A 6,899-nucleotide genomic window follows, 5' to 3' on the forward strand; every position below is an offset into this window, starting at 1 on the left:
CTATACCTGAAAAGTTACTCAGCGCAGAATATACGTATGTATATCCTATGGTACTTAGAATTAACATGTGTGCAATGTATATGTGTTTCGAATTCAGCAAAACAAATGTCATTGAACGGTTATCTTCTCAGCTTAAGAAGCCCAACTTTTAACACATCTTACAAACTCAAGCAGTGCACTGAAAGCGTCCCTTCGGTCCCGAGTTGCACTAACTTTAAAGCCTTTTACTTTACTTCCGTTCACGCTTGATTTCCTCAGGCTTGCCGTCCAGCCTCTCTAACTTATACATTTTTATGCATGTAACTATAAGACTACTGTCGGTTAGTTTCATTTACAGCAAACAATTTTACAGATTCACACTTCCAGAATCAATGCCCATAGGATACTGAATGTTAGTTCACATAAATTTCAATAAATCAGTGGAGCAAAGTCGGTCCCGGGATTTCTATGTTTTTTGTACATTTGCAGGGCATAAATTGGCGTGTCCCCTAGAGGGGTAGTGCCCGCAAACTGCAACCCCTTTCACTCCTTTTACTGTAACTCCACTCATCTTCTCTTTTTCCATCTTTTTCTCCAGCCTCTCCTAACAAAGTTTCATGGTGCACCTGTGAGGTTTCCCTCCTGTTACACCTTTAAAACATTTTTGCTCTCAATTCTCCTCTCAGCGTTGAATGACTTCATAGGTCGCAGCAATTGGTCTTTGGCCTAGATTTTATATTCCGTTCCATAAATTGGGGTGATGCCAAGCTCTTTGTCAAGGATAATTGTCTTTACAAACATACGAAGCTGTGACAATTAACCAAACTGAGAAAATGAATCTGTCAGAGGGCCATTGGAAACCTGACTACACGGACGATTTAATTCTAATGTATAATCTAATGAGGACCAAAGTAGATGGGCATCTTGGCCTCTTCTAACGCAGAACAAAAAATTCATCGTCTTCTTTGATCATTTTGCTTTCTTTCATGTTGGGGGTGGAGGGAGGGAGTGAGTAGGAGCGGCCATTCCAATAACGTAGATGATGCTTGGAAACTTTCGCTAGCCCATAATGGGCGTAGGTAGATAAAGCCAGTTTCAAAGCCCTACTTCCGGCATCATAAAGATTTTCAAAGGTCTTGCAAAGATATAGGATAAGAATTAAAGCACTGTTAATCAAAATACAAGAAAAATTGGAAAATTCTGACATAGCAATTCATTAAGGTGCTCTTGTTAGACTAGTGGGCAAAAAAATGTTTCTGACTATTTGGCAATGCTTACGGAGGTAAGGGTAGTAGGCTGCGATCATGTAAGTGATACAGTTGGCACTTCCGAACCTTCGTTCGCCAAAACATACCAACATTTTATTATCCATTTCGAAACTATCTCTCCAAATTGTCGAAATTATTCAAATGAATTCAGTATGCGACATAAACATTAGAACTGTTCAAACAATAGCAATAATTCTTTGCATATACTACACAATAAAGCCAGGGGTCACATACCCGACGTCTACTAAGCGAGGACAGACGAATGGGCACGTTGGGTTATATATATATATATATATAATATATATATATATATATATATATATATATATATATATCATATATATATATATATATATATATATATATATATATATATATAATGTTGTATGTGTATGTGTGAGCATGTGCTAACACGCACGTGTGTTTGCGAGATCATGCAATATATAATTCAAAGCAAAACATCCTGACCAGTTGCAAAGTAACCAGGAAATTGGCTTCTCTGCCAGGTTCATTTTTATCACTCGTGGGCGAAAATCGCCTGAAGACGGGAATAGGTGATGACTTTATGTCAACTCCACTGCATGTTTCAATTCAAATCCAGTAGAATTAAAACACGAAATTAATCACAAGTTAAATAATTTATAATATGACCTTACTTCCGCATCCTTAACTATTCAAATGAATGGTAGATATCTAATTTATTGCCTACGTCAACAAAGGTACGAAAGGGATTATAAGAACGTGTCTAAATTGTGTGTGTGTGTGTTTTTTTTTTTTGTTTTTTTTTTTGTGTGTGAATCAAATCTGAAACTCGAGCCCATTCACGGATATGAAATGCATACGTGGTATATATATATATATATATATATAATATATATATATATATATATATATATATATATATATATATATATATATATATATATATATATATATATATATATATATATATATATATATATATATATATATATATATATATATATATATATATATATATATATATATATATATATATATATATATATTCTGGACTAAGCTTTAAGCTTTCAACATGAAATTACAGATGGCAAAATGCTAACTAGAAATGAAATATTCAAAGAATCAAGCCGGGTTTTGTAAGTTAATCATATATTTCAAACAAGTGCAAATTTTTTCTTTAATTGCTGGTATCGATCTGTGAGAGACCCATGACGGAAAGAAGCTTCAGTTTTCAAAGGCAATTTGAAGTACAAGAGATTTAAAAAAGGCCTTTAAAAAACTGCTAATGATCAATTCATTGAAGTGAGACCACAATAATGATCTTCTTGGAATTAAGACTGATGGAGAACGAACGGTCGGATTAAGCCACTTGTTGAAAGATGCAGTTATTGAAAGATACAGTTCTAGAGAGCCGCAGTTCTTGAAAGATACAATTCTAGAGAGATGCAGTTCTTGAAAGATGTAGTTCTTGGAAGGTACAGTTCTAGAAAGATGCCATTGTTGAAATTTTCACTTCTTAATGATACATCCCTGAAAGATGCTATTCTTGAAAGATACACTTCTTGAAAGATGTCATTCATGACAGATGCGTTTCTTGAAAGATGCCATTCTTGGAAGATACACTTGTTGAAAGATGCAATCCTTGAAAGATGCCATTCTTGGAAGATACATTTGTTGAAAGATGTAATTCTTGAAAACTGGATTTCTTGAAAGATACACTTCTCGAAAGAATCAATTCTTGAAAGATGCAATTCATGACAGTTGCGTTTCTTGAAAGATGCCAATTGTTGAAAGATGAAGTTCTTGAAAGGTGCCAAATTTCAGTAATCGGAAAAAATATAGAAAGAATACAATTCCACGTTTCGGCAGTAGACGTATATAAAAGTTGTAACAGAAAGTACACAAAAGTAATACCTTTGATTTCATTTTCTCCAGAGGAAAATCACGGAAAATGCATCTAAACATGAAAAAATTTCAGCCTAGGGGCGTATTTTCCTTATGTATAAAACTAATATGTAATTATACTGCAGATGTCGCTTCATATGTTGTACGGGTAATGAACTCCACTTTGAAGTCTTATCAAATCTATCTAGAAAATGAATTCCAGCATAATTTACGTTATATACCATAAGCGTGATGCAATTGTAAAATTACTTAAATATTCCTGTCACTGTTATGAAGCAGGCACACTAATACACTGTGAGACTTCAGTAATTTTAGCGGGGAAAACTAAGTACATTTCTGGCAAAATAATTATTCTAGGTAATCTGAGCACCAAAAATTTTAATAAATAGAAGTTGTATTCCATTCGACTGGAAGAAAAATATGGTGACATTATCAAAAAGAAGCCGTTGTGAATAGTGAAATGAAGAAACCAAAATGTCTTTTCCCATAATATGGACGAAATATTATTCAACACAAATAAAATTCCTCCCATTACTGAAGAAGTCACCGGAAAGTCTAAGGGAATGTGAATGCACGGACCCAAATCCCTCCCTTCCTCCTCACCATTCGACTGACTGAGGACGATTAATCGACCAGTATTGGTTCTCATGACAATCGCACGTAAAATATGTATGGCTCGGATTACGGGAGCCATCAGAGCCAATATTTTGCGTAGGAGGGTAGGGGACGAAGACATAAGCAAAATGAACAGATTAGAAAATTGAAGATAATGGATGTAACGAGTGGAAGAAGTTGATAACAACTGACACAGTAGGGAGAGACTAACTTTTCGAGGTATGGAAAATTACAGCAGTAGGGCGTCACAGCAGCTGAGAGGGAATTCGAGAGCTTAGACGTAGGGGAATTGTTAATTTCTCTTTTCATTTTATTTATTTATTTATCTATTCATTTGTTTTTTGGAGGGGATGTTCCCCGGTGAGTGTTCGCCAGCTACCTAAAACCCGGGACATTAGATCTTGCTCAACACGGCGTCCAGAAAATACAGAATGTTGCCTCATTATCGCGACAGAAATGTTATCTGGGAACGAGGCCAGGTTATGGGGTAAGACTAAATTGCCTTTGTTTTCATCCTGGACAGGAAAAGAAAAAGAAAGGTCTTCCGCAATACGAAGTTAATTATGTATGCATGTATTAAAATATATATATATATATATATATATATATATATATATATATATATATATATATATAAGTCATTTCACATTATCGTGATTCATATACATTCATCGAGCTACAATGTCCTTTAATATCTAATTCGCTCTACCTCGAAATTAGTATATTTTCATATATGCTTAACCGAAGGGGAATTTTTTACACGATAATAGATTTGCCTGGTCCCGGGCGCGAACCCAAGAAGACATTCTTCTTGGGTTCGCGCCCGGGATCAGGCAAAGTTATTATCGTGTAAAAAATTCCCCTTCGGTTAAGCATATATGAAAATATACTAATTTCGAGGTAGAGCGAATTAGATATTAAAGGACATTGTAGCTTGATGTATATATTATATGTAATATATATTATTATAATATATATTATATATATATATATAGATATATATATATATATATCATAATTATATATATTAATTATATATATATATTATATATATATAAATATATATATATATATATATTAATGTGATGGTACAGACAGCATTTCACCATCATGCATTGCATTGAGAATTATTGAATTCTCAACAGGTATAGCAAGCTCATTTTGAGGCCTAAAACGGAGGAAAACGAGAGGTGAATTTCATTAGCATCCAATGAATTCATAGAAACAGCACTTAACAAAGAGCACGATTAACGAACGTGACAATTGAAATATCTTTTTCTTTTTACTCTGGGTGAAGTTATTCTATTCACTCTCAAACGATCGTCAGAATTCATGAAAGTGATATACTAGTAATACCAAACTAAATTCATTGCCTTTCATGGGTAAGAAAGTCTCTCAAAGGAACTTTCGAACAGATATGTATTATGTGATTGGTTCGTTAATGACCTCAATTCTTGACGGTTCTCCTCTTAATTTCTTTAAAACCAAACTACAAAGAAGAAGAAGAAGAAGAAGAAGAAGAAAAAGAAGAAGAAGAAGAAGAAGAAGAAGAAGAAGAAGAAGAAGAAGAACCTTACTTACAGTATGAGGCACCTCTAATGTCTACCAGAGAGTTGCTAGTACATCTTCCGGTATATTTTGCATCTTCCAATCTTGGATGGTCTGGGATGCAGTTTAGATATTTGTCGAGCTTATTCTTAAACACATTTACGCTCACTCCTGTTATATTCCTCAGATGAGCTGGCAACGCATTGAAGAAGAAGAAGGAAAGATCACAACTACACTGAAACTTTCGTTGATTTTCGCCATAAGTTCGAAACTTGCTGTTCCGGTGAAACTTGCGTCATTGAGTCACTAAGCATTCCGAAGCGGCATTGGAATACCGTCCCTATCTAATCAAGCAAGAATTAGGAAGTAGGAGGCAGCGTTGAAATACGCAAAGGACGCCATGCACGCGACTTTTAGTTCTCACCTTTTTTAGTTGATGTTGTCGTGGCTTTAAGTCTCGTCTCTCTCCAATCCTTTCAGATATTCTCCAAAATCCAAGGTTCCATCTTCACTACAATCCCACAGGTAACGCCGTTGCAATCGCCCTTCCAGAGGACACTTCCAGTGCCGGAACGTGACGGGCGAGTCACGCGTGCAACGTTGCAATAACCATTTTCTCGGGTTTGTTTTTGTCGAAAATTTTAATCAAATCTTTCGCTGTTCATCACCGGAGGTTTGTGTTCAGTGAGATATGTCACGAAGGATGAAATGTCTGTTTTGATTGTTTATCTTCAGAAATGTTTTCTGTCTATTTATATATGTATTGGTAAAGAAAACGTTTTTCCTAGCATTCTTGGAGCTTCAACTTTCTGTTTTGACAGCAAAGATCATTTTCCGACCGGCAACATATTTCATAAGTAAAGCATTTAAATGAGACACTTTGTAGTAGTTCAGATAACAAAATGAAAACTACATGCGAGCATTTTGATTTGTTGTTTAATAAAAACGACGAATAAAGTGATGAATTATTTAAAGCAAGCTATTCAACAAAGAATCAAATTAATAACAGAGTAGATCTGCTAACGAAAAAACTCAAACAGTGTCACATCATCCAAACCTTTCCATCCTAACAACATCAAAAACCAAAAAATCATACTTTCTAGATCACCTTAAAAATAAGTGAAGCAAAAAGAAAAATGAACTCTTGAAATTGAACTCGAGACGTCAAGCGGCCACGACCACCGAGAGAGTGAAACAGGTGGCAGGGACTCTCCGCGTCCTGGGAACTCGGCAAAACATGGCACACCGCGACGATGGAAAACTGGAAACGGTCTCACCTGCACCACGGCACGAGACAGACTGAGAGTAGTATACGGTTGCACCTTGCTGCAAACCCCGTGGAATAACTTCCTACCTACCTACATACCTACCTGCCCGCCCGCCCGTCATCCTTGCCCTCCTACACAGAGAACCTTTAGGCCTGTGCCGTCCCTCGGGACTTTGATGAAAACTGGAGGAGCAGGAGATTAAGTTTCGGAGCGATTAAGACAAACGTAGTACCCATCTTTGACGTCTTCTACAGATATTTTCCCCTAAAGAAAGTTTCGTATTTTTGTCCCAAAACACTACATAGTAAGGTGGAATAAATAGCGTTTTATAAAT

General features: G+C 35.7%; 1 protein-coding gene across 1 annotated transcript in view; it reads right to left on the reverse strand.

Moving 5' to 3' along the window:
- The window catches only part of LOC135218411 (Kv channel-interacting protein 4-like), a gene marked incomplete in the record, with an annotated part of 956,178 nt that extends 949,599 nt beyond the window's left edge, over positions 1-6,579 (reverse strand). Inside the window, 1 exon segment of the mRNA XM_064254714.1 lies at positions 5,722-6,579.
- Between the last annotated feature and the right edge of the window lie 320 nt (positions 6,580-6,899).

Source organism: Macrobrachium nipponense, chromosome 9 (assembly GCF_015104395.2).
Source record: "Macrobrachium nipponense isolate FS-2020 chromosome 9, ASM1510439v2, whole genome shotgun sequence".
NCBI lineage: Eukaryota > Metazoa > Arthropoda > Malacostraca > Decapoda > Palaemonidae > Macrobrachium > Macrobrachium nipponense.